Source organism: Solea senegalensis, linkage group LG6 (genome assembly GCF_019176455.1).
Source record: "Solea senegalensis isolate Sse05_10M linkage group LG6, IFAPA_SoseM_1, whole genome shotgun sequence".
Lineage (NCBI taxonomy): Eukaryota > Metazoa > Chordata > Actinopteri > Pleuronectiformes > Soleidae > Solea > Solea senegalensis.
The window spans coordinates 14584909-14605970 of record NC_058026.1 but is presented as its reverse complement, the minus strand read 5'-3'; the positions used below and the strand labels follow the sequence as shown (position 1 = coordinate 14605970).

The following is a 21062-nucleotide window of genomic DNA, read 5'->3' as shown; positions in this document are numbered from 1 at the left end:
GCAAAATGGTGGTTGCATTGAGTTCCTGCGAGTTTTCCTTCTTTTAATTGTGATTCAACAAAGTTGTTCCAAAGGAATGTGCCCAGGAGAGATTCTAATCAGATTCTTAAACCACAGATACTTGAACCACCTCAGCTTGCTCCTTTTGATGCAAAGGAGCAGCCGCTCTCTTCTGAGCTCCCCCTCTGATTTCACAGCTTCTCTGCTTGACTCTAAGGCTTTTCCCAGCTATACCCTTTAAAGCGGAATCTCTTTTCTGGCGTTCCCATTTGTTAAATACTATTTAATCTCATGTTGTAAGGGTCAGAAGAAAGATTAACTGGTAAACCAAGAGTTTTTGCTCATGTCCCTCAGCTACACAATACATATAACCACATGAAGAAGACAAATACAGAATAATATAAAATATGTGATTATATGACTTTGAAATTTTGCTTTTAAATGTTGCTGTTCATTTAGTAGCCTTTGAGCATAGTTTTCCAATGGAAGAAACATTGTTTCTAAGCTTAACTCACATATTAACATACCTAGGCCAAGAGCAGTGGCACATCATCTTATACCAGTAAAAGAACAAACCACAAAGGTTTTCCTCAGATAATTATTAATAATAATAATAATAATAATAATAACACCAATAATAATAATAATAATAATTACTTAATTATTTTCCCAAATAAAAACCTGTTGTTTTTTTTACCCTGTCACAAGCTCCATTGACCTTCATTTCCATGGGCTGTTTACCGTGCTCCACTCCTCTAACGTGGTATTTTAATGTGTACATGTACTCATAATAACTATTTTACGGTGTACAGTGTGGAGATGGATCAGTAGAGAATGTAGAGCAGTATTTTTTCTCAAATCCCAGTGCTAGTGCATCTTGTTTAACACTGTACTAAACACTATGACCAGCTACATCCTTTACCATTGCTCCAATAGCATGAAGAACAATGTGTGCACTTTGAGGCTGGTTGAAATGGTTTGTCCCATATGACGTATTTAATTTGTGATTAAAATGTGCATTTGTGAGGGGATTATGAAGCACGCCTAGAAAATGACGTAGTAATTTAACAGATTTACTCACATGGTTGATCAGGTTTTCATATGTGTGATGCACTTAATGTCATGTGGCTCCGTCACTGATTTCTTAACTGTTCAGAGTGTATTTACAGTAGTAGCAGCAGCAGCAGGATTTATGCAGTGAACATGTCAAGATGGATGATTGCAACTATGCAAAAATAAATAAATAATACGAATAATTATAAGAAGAAGAAGCCAGGTGTTTGATTTGCCGGCAGTCAAACTGGCATATCGGAGCACTGGAAGTGTTTAACCCATTAGGCATAATTAAAAACAAAATCCTGGCACATGTGAACTCAGAGTAATAATTCTTCTTACCTGAATCTTAACACAGCCATTTCTTACTGCTAATTTATTGATTTGTATTTATTTTTGTAGCTGTAGAATGATATCCGGTTGTAATAGAATTGTCATGGTGCTGCAGTTGGCACACACTAATGGCATTGTCTCTGAACAACATGCGATAGAATAATAAAGGATGAGAGAGTGCACACGCAGAGATCACTTTTGTTGATCTCTGCGTGTCACAACAGTTAGCGCAACAGCTGCTGCACAAGAGCAAATTGTTTAATAACGCTATGGTTATTTAGGGTTTTCTGTATTTTCTTTTCTTTTTTTCACTTTTTCAGAAAAAAAAAAAAGCTCCCATCCACTAATAGTCCAATTTGCCGGTAGTGTAGTCAACAATGACATTTGTAGCTACTATACATAACAGAAAGATAACAAAGATTGCAAAGTCCTGTGGAAAACAGAATGAACTAATACATAAATAATGTTTATCTTCATATGCACGTACGTGCATATCCTGACCATATATCATCCAACAAATTTAAATACATTCAATTAAGCTCCTCCACAGTTTATTTTCTGCCAGTTCACAGTCTTTTAGAAAAAAACGTGGGACACAGGCAACTAAATGTCTCCCGATCTACACCTTTGTAGGCCTTTCTCCTTGCAAATGGGACACATTTTATTCCAAGCACACCTATAGAAGATTCACACTTACATTGCAATAATTACAAAGATCCCAAAGGAGCTCCTTTGGTTCAAATTGCATATCCAGTTTCCTCACTTAATGCTGTTATCGTGCCTTCCCCCCCCCCGTATTTCTCTCTATAGCCATGCGAAAAAACTGTTTCAGCGATACCATTGCCCAGGCAGTTACAGTGAGACATACCCTGTAGGCACTCATCTCACTGAGCTTCAGTGCATATAGATGGGATTAACTGGACCGTGTAACAGCACTGTTTTCCTTTTTGTGTGTATTTACATAGTTCCATATATTACATATGAACCTTTTACCTTGGTAAAATATAAAGCCTGATCTTATGCAAATGCAGAGATGCAAATGTATGTGTGTACACGTGCTTGCTTCTGTTTCAACTTCAAATCTACATAATATTACGGACAAAAAAATGTTAAAATGAAATGAAGAGGCATTTGAAATACAAATGTTATGAAGGAGTCACCTTAGCCCAGTGTTCAAGCACTCATCGATTAGCACTGCTCCTGGGTTTAGTGCAAGAATTCCAGTGTGACACAGGATAGATAGATATATAGATAGATAGATAGATAGATAGATAGATATTCAAGGATTGTCAAGGCTGTTTTAAATATCTACAGTATATAAATAATCCCCTGTTGTTGTGGCTTCATTAATTATACATTTCCATAATGGGTTGTCCATATAATCTGATTTGAGCACATTATTTTTGTCTTTAAACAGCATCCACTCTCTTTGATGTGTAAGCTTGTGAGCCCGGAGCACACTGCTCTGTTTGGCTGTCATAGCCAGTAGCACATGTCACTGAGAATAGACCAGAGTCTTGGGCAACCCGGAGAGCCTGCAGTCAAACAAGTGCCATCTGTAAAGGGGGCAAAGTGAGGCAGAAGTGAGAGATTGTGTGATACAAATGGCCAGCAGAGCAATACAAGAGAGACAAGTGGGTGAAACAAGGGGCAAAGGACAAGGGGAAGTCAGAGGGTTTGGGAAAAGCTGCAGTTCTCGTGATCTTCCTTAGGGAGAGTGCACTGAGACAAAACAATCTAAATTAATTGCTTTAAGAGGACTGCTCTCATACAAACTCCCCGCGGGTGATTACTCACCTCTAAGCTGTGGCCTTTTCAGAGATAGCCCGTGTCTACATACGGCTCTTAAACACAGTCATCATCAGAAGTCTCTTTTGCTTATTTCATTAATTAAAGTTCTAGCTTCATTAGCTATATGACACATGAAATACAAGCAATTGTGAAGTGAGGCATTTTCTTTTTTTTTTTGTTTCTTAAATTAAACTCTTTCGTTTTTGCTCCGGGGCAAAATGAATGAATCTCACTCTCAATTGTGAAGGAAACGCGCACTAAAGTGTCAGTAAACATGATTGAAACTTCTTAAGGACAATTTAAAAAATGAAACCAACAGGGAAGTCGTGTTGTAAAATCAAACAAATCTAATCTGATATGTTTCACTTTTGTGCATTATTTGTACTTATTTTTAAGGAAAAAAAAAAATCCTGAACAGTTTCTGATAACGTATATCATCTCTTGACCAAATATATATTCAGTGCATGGATATACTGTAGCAAAAGTGCTGATATAACGTATCAATCATGTTCAAACCTCATTATAATTACCAGGCCATGAAAATATGCAGATAAAATCACATTGTCTTTCGCATGAGCTGTCAGACGATAGACAGTAAACAGTCATATCAACTGCAAAAATGATGGAGACTGTGATAAATAAGCCTCCTTGTTTAGAGCACAGAATCGGTGCTGATGAAATCTTTTTTTCCTGCATCAATGAATGAACTCAGTAGTACCGAATGCTACAAACTGCTAAGTCATGGTTGCGCAGATATTCAATGTGTGTAGTGTAGTCGGATGTGCTTGGAATGTGCAGAACATTGGAAGGAAGTGACAAATTAGAGGGTGTATGGTTATGTGTTATTGCCATCTCCGATGCATTGCTCAGCTCAGATCTTTGTACCACTTTGTCACAGTGCACGAGAGAGAGAGGGGGGGAAAAAAAAAGCTCAGCAAAAGGAGAGGAAGGACCAAGCCGGCTTTTCTTGGAGAATGGATTTTGAGCAGGCAGGTCAGGAAGGCACAGGCTTCACAGTCAGCACTAAAAATCTGCAGCAGTTACACTGATGCGGTGGATGATGGTTGATCATGTAATGTAATTGATCGATCCCACACAGTTGGAAAAGAAAACTTTGGATTTTTAGCATGTACTTCCAGGATCTGTCTGAGGGAGTTGACATGGGTGATTAAAATAAATAAATAAATTCATTTCAATTCAATTCAATTTTGTTTGTATAGCGCCAAATCATAACACACATCATCTCAAGGCACTGTACATAGTCAACATCAAGGGGAGCAGAGAAACCCAACAGTTCACACAATGAGCAAGCACTTGGCATCAGTGGAGAGAAATCTCTGACAGGTGCAGCCATCTGCCTCGACTGGTTGGGGTGAGAGGAAAATGGGGGACAGAGGAGAGGTGATGGACAGAAAGGGGGGAGAGAAAGGACAAAAGGGAGATGAGGTAGAGACAGAAGAGAGAGAGAGAGACCAGGAACAGATACACAACAACTGGATCAACTGTATGATTACATGTTTATAGCAATACAATGCAATTTATATAAGCAGGAGCAGAGAGTGTTGATACAAATTATACTGATAACAACTTTTAATTATAGCATAGCGTAATAATAATAATATTAAAATTAAAGAGTCGCCTGTGGTTTTCAGCTCTGGTAATAACCATAACACTCTGTTATTCACTCATATACTCTAACTATCTTTCTGCTCACCACCTCTGACACTAGATGTTACTGCTCCACCTGCAAAATAACATAGATTGACATTTTTTTAATTATTAAGAAGAGCACTGCATGTATTATGAGCTCTATAAAGATGCCCCTGGCTCCTAAATTAGCTGAAGTACCCACTGTGTCCTGAACCTCACGACGAGTATCTGTTTGTGTAAAAAGTCAAATGTACAATATGTACCTAAAATGACAAAACTTGAGTGTGGAAGTGAATATTTTGTAGAATAATTTCCAATTTAAATATTTGAGAGGGAGACATTTTGCATAATTCACCCAGAGACAATTTCTAAAGTCTCAAATCTGACATGAAATGATTTGCTCTTTACTTTAATTCAGGGCATTCGATGTCAATAATTCCTCAAATGATCCATCTGGTGTTTCCATCTTAAGAGACAAAAACTGATTTCAAAAACAGGTTGTTGTTTGTTTGTTTTTAAAAATCCTTTTTAAGGCCAGTTAAGTGAGGAAATGTGGAGTAACAGACAGTGAGAGTGGTCTGTCAGTGTAGATCTGAGGTCACACCAAGTTATTAACCTCTCAGCTTGAATCACTCTGTCATGGGTAAACAGCCAGGAGTAAATAATTGCACTCTGCTTGCCCCTTACTCACCTCTGACCAGCTGACATCTGCTTGAACAAACTTCCAGCTGTTTTTTTTTCTTTTTTTTTTTTACCCCACTCCTAACATCACATGTACGTATCCTTCTAAAATAATGTAGTTGTGAGTGTGTTCCATGGAAGTCCCATGGGCTGTTTGTCTACACGCTGTGTGTCCATAAATCGAATTATTTCCATTACAGTAGCTGTCCATGCAGCATCTGACAACCTAACGAAGAACTCCCCAGAGACACCTACAAAAAGTGATTTATCATGAAATATGGAGACAGCTAAAACAATAAATCACAGCCGTGCATTGTTTAATAGGTCTGGGGTGAGATAAGAGACCGGTGTAATGCCCCCACTTAGGGCCATTAAACTGTAAAAAAATTCTAAGTATTGAATTAATGTAAACTAAGTTGAGTTGATGTTAAAAAATGCATTATTTTTACTTATCATATTCATGTACTGTCCTGATATTTAGCACTATGTTATCTATACTTCGTGGTATCCTGTGTATAATGTCTTTTATGTGTGGAGACGCTACAACTGCCCTTGTATGGATGCACCGATAATCGCCTGACAGGAAACAAAAAGAAATCCAGTAATGTAAACAATACAAAGTGCATGAATAATAGTGACTCATGGCTTGTTATCACACATTTCTCTCACTCATTTTCAGTCAAGGTTTTAGTTGGTGCCGTGTGTCCTGCGAAGTCCTGCACATTGCACAACCGTTACTCTCACACCTGCCTGCTAATTGTGTGCACCATTTTGTGACCGTGCTGCCAAAAGCTTAGACGTCAGGCACAGATGCAGATAAATCCGGGAGGGAGGGGGGGGGGACTTAACACCAGCCTTGTGTTCCGATTGTCATGTCCACATCTTTCTGGCAGAGGCAGGAGAACATTGACTCGAGCTTAGACTTCTCTGGCTCTCAGCACACTTGCAACAGCTACAATAAGCTGGATTCAGAATGTATGTATTTATTTGTGTGTGTGTGTGTGTGTGTAGGGTCATCATACCTGACGATCTAGTTAATGTTAGGATTATGATGTGAATTGTGTTAAGGTTGGGTCAGGTAATAAGTGGATGTAGCTGAGGTTAGGTTAGGATAATGGTTTGGTTTGATCATCCAAATGGATGGTCAGAAGTCAGTGCAGCATCATAGAGTAGCCACTCAAGCCAGTGCTTGTGAACAAATAACAGACACTCATGCTTGGCACATAGCAAACTGGAGGAACCTCCACTCGTTTAATTATTGTGTTACAGTCAAAAATGCATTACAGTCAAATTGCTAAACCCACATGTTTTGATATAGAGTTACACATCTCTGCATGCTTGTTTAACAGGTAGCTTGATACCAGAGGGCTTATATTTATGTCCTGACAAAAGTGCAATTCATATGAATCAAGTTTCAGTGACATTCACCTGCTTTGGTCCATTCTAAAGCGTGTGTTTTTGTAAATGGTGGTCCTTTTGTTGTGGGGACCTAAATCTGTTTACACAGTCACATTATCTCTCCCCACAATGCAAATTACTGCATTTTAAGCTGTAGACATGTTTTAAAATTAGGCTGAGATTAGGGTCAGGGTTCGGATTAGGCCAGTAGTAATTATGGTTATGGTTAGAGTTAGTCTCCAGGAAATGAATGCAAGTCAATACGATGTCCTCTGAATTCATAGAAACCAGAGAGTGTGTGTGTGTGTGTGAGAACAGAGCACAGTGGATCAAAACGAGGCATCGTATTAAGATATGACCAGTTATATCAAACAGGAAATATGAAATAAACGGCAGTACGAGTCTGACCCAATAAAGCCACCCTACAATCCATAACTGAGCTACTGTACGTGAAGAGCCTGCTCACTAAAGTAGCCAAGAGCTGGTGCATCATGTAAAACTCTGCGGCTGGAATAAAAGCTTGGGGGAGAAGTGATCATGGTGATTTCCAATCATTGATCAGGTTAAAAACTGCCCACATTGGCTCCAATCCAATACGTGTGATTGGGATCAGGACATCCCTAATTAATAGGATACCATTTTGTTTTTCCTCTGTGATCAGCGCGGTTTAGTTTATCCCGTTCCCTGCCACACAGAGCCGTATTCCATTTGATTCCATTGTATTTTTCTGTTAGCTAAGTGGAAAGCTGGCAGGAGAGAGTGAGAAAAGGAGCGGTGGATCAGGTAGGTTGGTTCGGTGCAGTGCAAATGCTGTGCAGGAGCTATATAACTGATAAACACAGCCATGCCAATTGTGCTCACTGAAGCGGTGCAATGATAACTGGATCATAACCAGATGATCTGGCTCTGTTGCAAATGATCCACACTCATTTTGAGCTGCAGAGGCCTGGCCAAAATGACTCTTGAGCCTTTGAATAGTCTCTCACATATTTCCTCTTTCCATCCAATTATTATGTTAATTGATGCATGGGCCACGTAATACTCCAGAAATGCTGCAAGAACACTGATCCCTGATGTTTCCAGAATAACAATTCAAACAGAATCAGTAGAGGCAAGCTGTGCCTTCTCTCTGCTCGGGGATTTTGATAATTCTATATTAACTCCTCTGGTACCGTGAACAATCCGTGATTTCCATCGGTGGAATCCAAGGGTTTTAACCTTTGGGTTTATGGTTTCACATTAAGATGTTTAAAAAAGAAAAAACAATAAAAAAAACTGTAAATATTGTGGATGGTATTGTGCATGCATCCTCTGCATGGATTTCAGTTGTCTAATCGTGACACATTTGATTGTGATATTAGAGGGTTATTGCTGACTGGTAAATGTTTATTAGACTGACAGGGCGGTCGAAGCAAAAGGTTAAAGAGGATCATGAAACGGTGGTGGGGAGATTACAGGCAACTCTGACTGTTCAACCAATATAGCTTTCTCATCTCCTTTTACTTCTTTAGTCTGGCTATTCATGTACTAACCTTCCCTACGTTGTTACGTGAGACAAATTATTCTGATCGTTTTTTTGTGTTCATGTCCGCCTTTTATAACAGTCAAACATTAGCTTCATTGAGGGTAGCAGCTCAGTGGTCAGTGGAGTGAGTTGTCTCCCCCACAGTCCAAAAACAAGCAAATTGGACCCTTTAAATTGACCGTTGAGAGTGCATGGTTGTTTGTCTCTATGTGACCCTGCGATGGACTGGCAAGTGGCACCAGCATAGAAGATGAGCGAGTGAGTGAATTAATATCGTATCTCTGGTGACACCCACCCCTGCAGTGGACTAGGCAGACTATGCGGTGCAGTGTATGTCTGTGTGGATAAATCAAAATAAATCAAAAAGACAATTATAACAAATATAATAATCTACAGCCATGTATTCAGCACTTCTGATCTGTATCTTAAGGTGAAGGATTGTATTTATTTTTTTGACAGACTCGGTGACATAATTACAAACTGTTTACATGAAATCTACTGTGCAATTACTGAACGCACGCAAGCGACAGCGGAACGCTGCACCAGGATGCTGAAGGGCAAAGGGCTGTGTGTGAGCAGTGGACGGAACCCTGATGTAAACATCTGAAAAGGTGTGAATCACATGTGAGACTCGGCATATGGTGATTTTCTTCGTTGCAAATTTAATAAACGGGGGCTCTATGTGTGACGATGGGAATGCCATCGACAATTATTATCACTGCGTTCAGGGGAAGAGCTGAATGAACTATCCATTCGTCCTCCAAAGACTGTGGAACACAACAAGTTAATGCAGTACTGAAACTTTTTCAGCCACTTTGTTGTATATCTATCTATCTATCTCCAGTGTATATATATATATATATATATATCTCCAGTATATATTTCAGTATGTTTGATCAATTCATTTTGATTGGAGATTCAGTGGAGCCAGGTTATTTTCAGTGGGGATGGAACGTGTGATCATTTTGCGGCGGTATAGAAATCACTATTATCATATGAACATCAAAACCAGTGCACATTGAAAAACAACAAGGAAAGATTAACTACACGTACAACAAAACTGATGCATATAAATAAACTGGATTAAATCTAACCCTAAAATCAAACATAAAGGCATATTGAGCTTTGATCTTGAAAATACTGCAAAATATATGTCTTTATAATCCTGTTCCTGTTTTTTTATGCTATTTAACCGGAACAGTGCAAGAGCAGATCTATTCAGTAAAGTATATGAAAAGAACACATTTTATAGTGTATCAGAAACAAAATCAGTAAAAATATATGAATATGCCATTTTATTTTCTATATTTGCTAAAAAAAAACAGTGGACTTCTGATGTGATGATGTGATGTGTGAGTATCAAGTGTTTTGATGTTGATATTGGACATTAGATTAAAGCATCTGTCAAAGAAATTAAATAAACACATGGGCTGACATACACATGCACACTCACATGCATTACATAAAAAAATATAATCTTAAAACCAGTATTTCAAGGAAAGACAATGACATGTGTTAACTTTGAATAACTTGTGTATTAACAAATGTTTTTTTTTTTTCTCTCCCTTTGAAGTTTTGTAATTTGCTTATTTGTCTTAACAAGGACAATGAGTGGCTGTGTTGGACTATGACTATTTTATTTACTTGTTTTATTGTCTGTGTATTATTGTATTTCATTTATTAATTGGGATAAAGGGGAATAATAAATAAGACTATTCTTCTTTCTGCTCCTTTTCATTCAAGACTTTGACAGTTTTGTGTTTCTATTAAATTGTTTTCTTTGCTTTTTATTTGTGAATGAAATAAATAAAATAAACATGCCATAATGTTTTGGTTACAGGTAGATGAGCATTTCTGAGATATTTGCTAATTATTTCCCTCTTTCTCTCTCTCTCTCTCTCCCTCTCCTTACATTGCACATGATGCCACTCCTGTAACCAAATGAACAGGTAAGTGCATTTTCCGAGTTATCTCACTGTTTATCATCCTGTAACAGCCTCTTTATTCACAAAGGCAGTGTGCCAACATAGTATATAACACTTCATTGTCACTTGTGTACATCACCTTCACCAAATCAGTTACGTTTTTCGTATTTTTTGGTGTCATGAGCCAAGAAAGCCACATACACTGCAGTGTATCAGGTGCTAAAATCTATGAACAAGAGATGATCCTAGCTACGATAGAGTACTGTAGTGGAAGAGCAGATTGTTGAACAAATATGGGTTGCTTGTTACAGCTCTTGCTTGTTGGTGTTGGTGAAGTTAGATGTGTGCCATGTATGGGTGAAAGAAAAGACAGACACACAATACTGAGCTGATGAGTGGTAACATTTTACAGCAAAGTTAAATCCTGAAAGCCCATGTTTTACTTGAGCATGCACAGTCACTCTGTTGTGACCAGACTTTCACATTCAACAGAAATGTCTGCCAAGTAAATTTCACAGTTCTCCAGTTTATATTCTTCTCTCAGATATGTTAGTTCCACACAACTGGTAGCAGCTCGTAAACTTCATAACTGTTTTCATGAAATAAATAAGTAATAATAATAATACAAAAAAACAAAGTCATAGAGGACTTTTTTTATTTATTTATTTTGCAGGTCTTGGACATTTTTTATTTAATTTTTACTTAAATATTGGTGAGTAATTGGGACATGTGAAAGCCTGGTTTTACAGTTGAAGCCTCATTTCTTTTGAGGAAGTTAAATGGCATCTTTTGGGAAATCTTTAAGCTGTGAAGGGTTTTCTAGTGCAGGCCTTATTTAGCAATACAAATTGAGGTGAGTGATAACTAATTTGACTTTATTATATTTTATTCTTCATTTTATATATTTGAAATGTAAACAAAAAGAAATTAGATGAGGTGTGTGCAATAGAAACCTACTGGATTAGTTTGTGTAAATCCAGAAGGCTAATTTAAATGAATATCTGTTGAAGATGCAGCTTTAACATCATGAAATATTTGATTTTTTTGTTGTATGTGTCTCTTTGTCTTACATTTGTGCATGTAATTCATTCATTCATGTGCTTTTGTGGTGTTACAACTACAACGACTAAATAGTCTTTTCAGTCTTTCAGAAGAAGATGAAAAGTTTGGGCCAGTAAATCGAGTAGAGTCATTTTGCTGACAGTTATTGTTTTTCCTCAGTCCTCTGATATTCCACTCATAAAAGATCCTTTCTGAGTCAGTGCTGTGATTTGGGGCATCAGGATTGTGAGATTGCGATGAATCCCATTATGTTACTTATTATTTAGAAACCTTTCAGGGATTTTGAATACCTTACCCTTCCTCTGGTATATTCAGTGGATATCAATTTCTCATGCTGGGGCAAAGTCTAAAATAAAGAAATACACGCCCTGCCAGAGCCTATACCGGTCTATAGATTCAATTGAAAGATCCCCTGAATAGAGTCCCTATAGATTTGAGGCAGCTGCTGCTTTTTTGTATGCTGGGGGTCCCAGACGGGTGGTGTGTATTGAGTTTGTTTTGAAAGTGGAGCTTCCATTAGATTGGAGTCAGTCAACTGGTTCACTGCTAACACTGGCAGAATGCCTGATTCAGCGTCACTGTCTGGGCAAGCGTGATGTGAAATGTCAAATTCTCATATCAAAGTGTAAATGAATCAGCATGGATACCGTCATTGTTTCGTGACAGTATGTTGAATTAACTTGAACAAGTGTTATTTTGCGACCACCTCTTGCCCTTCCTTGTGCTTTAGACAAAACATAAACAATCTTTTGTACCTACGAGTACATATGCCAGGACTGTAAGTTGTGCTGTAACGCTACACCAATAGACAGAGAAGAAGACGTTTTACACATTGCAGCTATAATAACAGAAACGGAGACTTAATGAACCGAGTGAGGGGAAGAAAGGAAATAATGTCTGTTTTCTTTACATTTCGTGCCGTTTCTGTGTAAATATTTAGTAGAGCTGAAACAATTCATCGATTAATCGTTTGGAAGCTTTTTTTGTGATTTAAACAAGATTTCTGATTGTGTAAGCTTCTTAAATGTGAGTATTTTCTTCATTTCTTTGCTCTGGATAACAAAGAAATCATTACAAGTTAATCATTTTGGTTTGTGGACAAAACAAGATATTTGAGAACATCATCATTCCCAAGTTTTGACGAACACTGAGCAACATTTTTTAAGGTTTTCTGATATTTTATGGACCAAGTGATTAATCGAGAAAATAATGGACAGATTAATCGATGATGAAAATAATCGTTAGTTGCAGCTCTAATATTTAGCGACTTTACAGACTGCTGGCAACTACAGACTTTCTGTCATATACAGTGAAGGAAATGCACAATTCCGCCACACGATTGAGATCCATCGAACCTCATTCACTGTGGGCGGAGAGTCGGACACACACACACACACACAAACACACAGCGCACATAAACAGAGTCACAGAAGCTGTGGATGTGCAGTGCAGCAGACTGTGTGTGAAACAATCACTGATCTGTTTTGTTTATTCAACTATACGATTCAACAATTTTTTTCACCCCTGTGTGTAATAAACTACAGGACAGGACGTGTTCTACTGATATCTAGCGTCTTTTTAGTTACATTTTATTGGCAGTAGTTGGTAGCGCTGTCAAACAATCTCCAAACATAAGACAATGAATGACAGCGCTGGGAATATGACATCATCGTTTTCCTAAAGTAGCGTATTTGCTGTCTACACGGAAACCCAAGGTCAGTTTCAGGTCTCCGCGTGGACGGGCCCTTACATCCTGAATGATTTGCCAAGTTGTTGCGTACATGTGAAGTAGGTTGTTTGTCTTATTCTGGATTACGAACTGGTCCTCTCCCCTCATCAGTGCTGTAGAAGAAGAGGGTCTGCACTGCCTATTCATCTTTGATATAATAATCAGGGTGCATGATGTGGTGTTCCAGCTTGGAGAATAAACACGTTAATAAACATAATGCCATAATAACAAATTCAAAAGTGCTTGTTACTTTGATTCAGCCTCTAATTACAATCATTGTTTGTAAGTGCTTTGTGCCCACTATTTTGAGTTTCTGACCTTTCTAGCCAATGACAGCCAGTAAATCATTTTGAAAACACATTAAGCCACTGTCTCCTGTTGTTGATTTGCATTGCATTTAATAGATTAGTAAAACCAAGTGGAGTCACCGTGGCCTCTTGTCGCCCCTCTGATCAGTCTGGCCATTCATTTCAGACAGTGTCCTCCTAATTGTTTGTTTTTTTGTTTGTTCATCTATTTATTTATTTACTGATGTTTTGTACCACCTTTGATCAAAACAAGAAAAAGAAGAGAGGAAGAGGAAACATATGCTTGCATGTGTAGGTATGTGTGTGTGTGTGTTAACTAGCTAAGATGGGGCAGTCATGTCACATCCGTACTGTACCAAAAATAATCACTTTTGACGCTTTTCCACGATACAGTTCCAGCACAGCGCGGCTGGACTACTCGGTTTGGTATCGTTTTCCACGACCGTATTACCTCCTCAACATGGGCCAAGTCAACCCCCACCAAACTGTTGTGACGTCATTTTAAATACGCGACACACTATTGACTTGCACAGCAATTGTTTTTGGTGTACTGAATCATTAGACTCAATTAATTAAAAAGATTTGTTCAGAGACTCGTTCAGTACTTCCTGCATGACAGGAGCACAGACTCCGTCTGACACAACCGCTGTAGTTTTAAAAATACAGCGGAAGGGCTCGCAGTCACGGCAGTGCTGTCACTAAACACACCAGACTCCTCTGTTAAATAGAAGATTAACGCACGTCTTCACGATTTGTAAGTCTTTTAAACTAATCTACATGATCGGCATTGTTCAGTTTGATTCCTGTGTCAGATGTCGCACTCATGACTCTTCCTGTGCCGTCTGTCGATGTCACGTTGAGTATCAGCGTGTACAAAGGGCTTGTAAAATAGGTACTATCGCTAATGGAAAAGCAGAAAAAAAACTAAATAGAGTCGAGTCGCGCTGAGTCGAGTCGTGCTGAAACTGTGTAGTGGAAAAGCGCCATTTGTATTATCCCAGCTATTGGCACCCTTTCATTGGAGCACCAAGTGCAGTGGTGCAGCTCCTAAGAGGTGGAGCTTTTCACACTGCAGTTTGTTAATTGGTCAATAGAGAAGCTTTTATTCCTTGCGGCAGTATGGGGAAAATGGCTGTGTTTTTTTCTATGCCGCCTGAAGCCTTTTCTCACTTGTCTTCCTCTTGTGATAAACAGCCACATGCCAAGAAGAACACAGAATGCTTTATGTCCTCCATGGTAACCCTTTGTTCACTGTGTCTTTTGGAATTTCTTGACAAGCTACACTGTGTCACGTCGGGTATGATGTCACTCTATTTATGGAACATGCTGCATGGAAATGTGAGCTAAACTTCACTACAGCACTTGGTGGAAATGAGGCTATGCAGTACTACCCTGTGACCATGTCAGCTTTGAGTCATGGTCAAGGTCTGAGCTACAATTCTTCAGAGCTAGCCTCTCCACAGCCTCTCTTTAAAAATGAACCGCTGTAAGTTTGGCATTTTCTGAGTCAGCTAGAAACCCAAGCCATGAAACAAAAATGAGAGCACTCCTCTCCACGCCAATATATTTTTCACACGCTCTAAGATGCCCAAAGATTTCTTTTCTATCAGATGTCTGTAATAGGTGCAATAACATAAAAAAGATGAACTACATAAATTTCAATTGCGAGCCTTTCAGGCCTTTAGCAAGCTGCGCAGTGTACCATACACCTTTGTACCGTACTGCACACTGTGTTCGGGCAGACGTGTTCAAGACAACACATCTATCTGTAGCATCTTATCAAGCTCCCATATCTATCTTCTTGACTTTTTCCTCTGCTGTCAGCGTCACCTGAAGGACAAAGAGAAGCGTGGGCACTGCTTTTGGGCAACTGTCATTTACGCATAAGCAAATGTGTTTTCAGACAGAAAACACATTTCTGCCTCATGTTATTCAAGTACATTTGACTGCTGGAGTGTTTGTATAGTCTGTGTTGATTTGTTCCAAACAGCCAATATAGCAGCTGTACAGATATTAGCCGTGAATTAGCCCATAGTGGTCCCGGTGTCTGTGTATGTTTCCCTTTTTTGTGTGGAGGCTCAGCCTCTGGCTGAACTCAGAACTTCCAATTTTGATTGTTATTTCCACCAGTCTCTCATCTCCCCTCCTGTCAGCCCAAATGAATGTAATAGACTGAATAAGACCCAGGGTAAGTAGGAATACTTAGTGACGTAGAGCTGCATCATTTTCTATACATCAGGTCCCACCACTGTGGCTGCATGGTTGTTGTTTTTTTCGTTAAGAGAGCCTAACTGAGTTCAAAGTAATGACATGTACAGTACAAGAGTGCAAGTATTCCAGAGTTATGTTCATGTAATGTTCATGTAGTCCAATCTACATTTAGAGAGATCTGCAATCTTGTTGAATCAATAAGAGATTCCACAACATGGGAAGCAAGTTTTAAACAAGTTGTAAATGTAAAAAAAATCATGATTTGACTTTTAATGATACACCTTTCAAGTTACAAATACACTTGCAGTGCCAGTTGTTTTGTTTTGTTTCTTTTAAAAGACTTGATACTGATATATATGTATGTATATGTATGTATGTATGTATATATATATATATATATATATATATATATATATACACACACACACTGGACCCCTTTGTAAAAATATGAATTCATTCTGATTCCTGCTGTGACAACCTTTGCGATTAATCTATAAATAATCTCACACTTAAAAGCCCAAACATGTTGCAAATAACCCCGGGATGATGTGCTGGGCTTTAATTGGACATTTATTAATATGTGTTGCTGTTTCACACTTTTGAAAACACATTTTCAGAAAAGCTATGTTCACCTTCCAGGTGCATTTTCCCCTTAAAGGCTCATGAATGAAATGGAATCATGCCTACAGCACAAGAGCCATTTCTTTAATTGCACAGCTTGCCTTCATTTATTTACAAAGCTTGCACAGGGGCATTTTCTGCAGTGCATGGTTTTCTCGAGAAGCGATTCATCAAAAAATTTGTGTCACGGCTCTTTTTTTAATTATAAAAAGCAGTTGACGGTCCCATCGGGATGTTAAGGGCTGCTTTTGTAATTGTTTGCGACAAAACTGCCTTTCAAATGATGAAAAAAATATCTTCATGTAAATAATCATACTTATATTCAATTATACAAATTCTTAAGAGTAAAGTCAATGCTTTCATGTTAAACAAAAGACAGAGGAACAAGTTGTTGGAAAAGTGAGTCAGATGTTTACAGGTTGCAGCTAAAGGTCAAGCTTGCACTTGCTGCTTTTCTTTCTTCCAAACATGGTTATTAGACAGTTGTTGTGAAAGATATATAGTCTGTCAAAGGAGTCATGTCAAATCAAAAAAGGTCAAGCATGAACAATAATGTGTTCTACTTATAATATTACGGATACCAAATGCAAATACAGAAACTAATACTCATAAGCTTCCACAGAGACAAGAGGCAGCTGCTCGGATCAAAGCGAAATCAGAAACTTGCAAAAAACAGCGACATGAGGCGAACGTGACGTGAAAACCATGTTCTGCGACTGCCTGCTTAAAGCGACACAGTGTAGGATATAAACCTTCAAGTAATAATTATTTCATAATTCATAGCCAACCATCAAATCAGGCTCTCTGCAGCATTGATTGCTCTGGAATATGAACGAGCGTTTTATTGCAGTTTGTTGTTCAAATTCATGTTACCTCTCCAGGGCTAAAAACATAATTGAAGGACACCATCTTTTTGAACTCCTGGCCCCTGGTAGACGATACAGAACTGACAAAACATGCATTACAACACTCAGGGACAGTTTTTATTGTTTTTTTCCAAAGGCAATTGATTGATAAACAAACAATGAAGCTGCACTTTGCACAATGCAGCACTTTAAAATTCTTCAAATTTAAATTTCTTACATAGTTATAGTTTAAGATATTGGGATATGTGTGTGTTTTATGTTTCGTTTATCTGTGTTTGTGTCTCGTTTTGAAAGTGTCTAGCATTAAGCTGCTGAGTTGAATTCCCAAGGTTAAGCTACATTTACATCAGTTATTGTGCATTGTGTGTTGTGTAGTAATTGTTTGCAATACTGTAATCTCCTCTTCCTTTCTGCAGAGCTATGCTTTATGTACTGTCAAATTGTTTACCACAAGCTTGTAGTGCTGTGGTGGTAATTGTATTGTTTGTTTTCTATGGCACAGGAAGAATAGGCTTTTAATCTAAGCTATTTATCCAACTGGCCTGGATTCTGTAGACTTTCTTATCTTATTGACCTTTTCCTTTATGAACATTGTCAACTTTTGTATCTGCATCAGGCTGTCACTGTCACTCTTTCTTTTTAACACAGTCAAAGCAACTTGTATGCAAACAACTGACAAATTGCATTATTTAAGGTGAGACAGGTGTGACATATTTGCATTTCCCTGACGTAAATAGTGGGTACACCATGTCATGTGCAGGGCTTAGATGCATTACACACCTTACTTTAATTAGCATAAAGTGCAGGAGTTGTCTTGGCCCAGTGAAGTGATGTTTTGTTTCTTTAGATTATAGTGGGAATTAACCAACCACACATCACATGTGCAGTATGACAAAAGCCTAATTTAGCTTAATAGCGTATCTGCAGTGAAGATATATTCAAGCTCAGACTCATCATTGGAGGCTACAAGACCTTACCGGTAAAATTCAGACAGTGTATGTCTTTTTATTTGCTTGGACGTGACTTTTTTATATGGTCAAGCTAAGGAAGTGTCTGTCACACTAACTCAAAGATATGTTTCTTAGACAAGTCTCCAACAAAGTCAGTGACACATCAGGCTTTATAGAGTTTGCTTTGAATGTCAGTCAGGACTTTGTGTTCCTGTTCCATGTGTTAAACCTGTCTCTTTCACGTTTGTTTATATTCAGTATGTGTATTCTTTTAGGCTCCTCCACTGCCTTACCTGCAAATCATGTATGCAGCAGACACACGATATATGTATGTATATATATACACATATATACACATGTATACTTATCTCCATTGTCGCTATGCCTTGTCCAAATCCACTTTTGTTTTTAACAGAAGTCACTGTGTCATTTGAAACCCATGGTTGAAGGGAATGCCACTTATTGTAACAGATGTTTCTTCGATTCAAACATGTAATAAGCCGATGAATGTGTCATCTCCCACTACCTTCACAAGTCAGGTGTAATTGCAGCAGATTATGTGATAAGAGAGAATGCTTTTGAGAGGAAACATTTTCACTTCACGCACGAGTGCACCATCCAAATGTCATATTTAAGTGTGTTATGTGCCTGCCTACTGCTGGATTTTACTCAATTATTTTAACTTCAGGCATGGTTTTAGAATACGATATAGGCTAGCAAAGCCTTGTTTGTCATTGTTTATTGTTTATTTAATAGTCAACCCTTCTCTTCAGTCAGAACATGTTCTTGAGGTCTTGAAAACTGCAGTGATCAAACCTCTTGAGAAGTCTAATCTGGATGCCTCAGTAATACCTAATTGCAGGCTCATGCCAAATCTAACATTTTCATCAAAGATCATTAAAAAGGTTCACACTTTCTTTCTCTCACCAAACAGTCCCTTCAATGCTTTCCAGTCTGTATTGTGACCACGAAACATTACTGAAACTGCATTTATTAAAGTTTTAAATGACATAGACCTGAACAGTGATGCATTGACAAATTCAGTTTGGTATTACAAGATCTCATTTAGACACCGATCACAACATACTGCTCCATCGACCGGGAAAGTGGGTGGGACTTTCTGGTACTCTGGTGCTGAAGTGGTTCAAATCATTCTTGAAAGAAATCAGAATCAGGAACTGTGTTTAATTTGGTGATTATGAATCAGAGTGAACAGAGATCACATGTGGGGTTCCTCAAGGCTCAGATTATGGAGTATTACAATATCTCTTACCATATGTACACTTACGACACAACACTACATTACATTACATTACACTGGTCCCAAAAATGCAAGGTTAATGATCAGTGCTCAACTCCATTCAATGACACTTAAAACTATAATCCAAGCTCAGGACTCAGACCTGAATTCTAACGGCCACCCAAATACCATTAATACATCAGCCTATTACCATCTTAACAACATATCAAGAATAAGGAGACAGGAAAACTTGGTTTTAACGCAGTTAGATTATGGTAAAAATTGCATTTTAAAGGTCTCAGTAAAAAAATAAATAAACATACATATATATATATACGTATATATATGTATATATATGAAAACAGGCAGCTACAGCTCATCTGAAGTTCTGCTGCCAGAGTCCAGACCAACAACAGTTAAAAAAAATCCTGTTACTTGTCTGTAAGGCACTTGGGCATCATCTCAGAGTTATACTTGTTAGGTATGAAACATCCAAACCCCTCAGGGCATCTGGGACAAGGTTTACTCAATGTTCCAAGGGTCAGAACCAAGCAGGGTGAAGCAGCGTTTAGATTCTAAGATCCTCACCTGTGGAGCAAACTCTATGAACACCTGTGTGCACAAAGTACCAGCTCATTTAAATCAAGGCTGAAAACCTTTAACTTCCCCATAAGTCCATGTTGTTGGCTTGTGTGTTTTTTTTTTTTGCTTAAATCACACTTTTACTGTTCATAGTGTTTAAATTTGAATGTTTTCAATGTGCTATATAAATGAACAACAACAAAAAAGTAAATTGCACAAGAAAACTAAATTAGTTGTGTTTTTTCTGAAGACTGTACAAATAAAAAACAGAAATTCAGAAGCTGTTCAAAAGCACATGCTTTTTGCCCGTTTATGATTGAACCAAGAAGGTCCCTGACTAAACCTCATTTTAAGACCCTGCCATGGAGGCTTAGATGTCTGCAAACACATTTTCTCTTTAAAAAACATGGCCATTGGGGAAGGTACTGCAACATTCGAGTTGGTCTGAGACTAGACCTTTACATCGCGCCTGGTATCGTCGTCTTGTGTATGATTTAAGATAAGGCCCAAGAGTAGAAAAGTGAGAAATACCAAATTACAGTTTTAGAGGGAGGTCCAAATGTTTAATTACCTTAAGAAAAGAATATATTGAGAATAAGAAGTAGCATAAAACATCTATAAACACAGGATTCTTGACGTTTTTTCCATGTTCTTTATAATAGCCAGCAACAACTGATTTTTGCTTAGCACCATATCTATTAATACACCATTTATTTGCCATGGTGACTCCTAGAGGTTGGAGGACAATGAACCATCTGCCTTGACAGGTTGAGGTTAGAGAGAGGAGAGAGAGCAGGGGGAGTTTGTTAGTGAAGGAGAGGTGGGTGAAAAGAAGAATGGAAACGATTGAAGAATATAAAGGAAAGATAGAGACAAAGTATGATTGTGTAACAAGTGTATTTTTAAGAATCAATAACATTAATAATAGCTATCATTCTCTCTATCATCTTCATCATCTCGTCCCCAACACTATCTGGAATTGGTTCTAGCTCCTCATGTGACCATCAGAAAGGGACAAGCCTGAGAAGAAGAATATTAGCATTAATGAGCAGCTATATGATATATAGTAATTGTAATAATTATATATGTATGTAATAATTGAGCTGTGGTGTCAAGACTGGAGGTTGAAGCTGTGGA

At 38.1% G+C, this 21062-nt stretch overlaps 1 protein-coding gene across 3 annotated transcripts in view; it reads left to right on the top strand.

Annotated features, from left to right (window-relative positions):
* Nucleotides 1-21062, top strand: part of ctnna2 (catenin (cadherin-associated protein), alpha 2) — a 249467-nt gene that overhangs the window by 76862 nt on the left and 151543 nt on the right. The gene's annotated exons all lie outside the window — the stretch shown is intronic.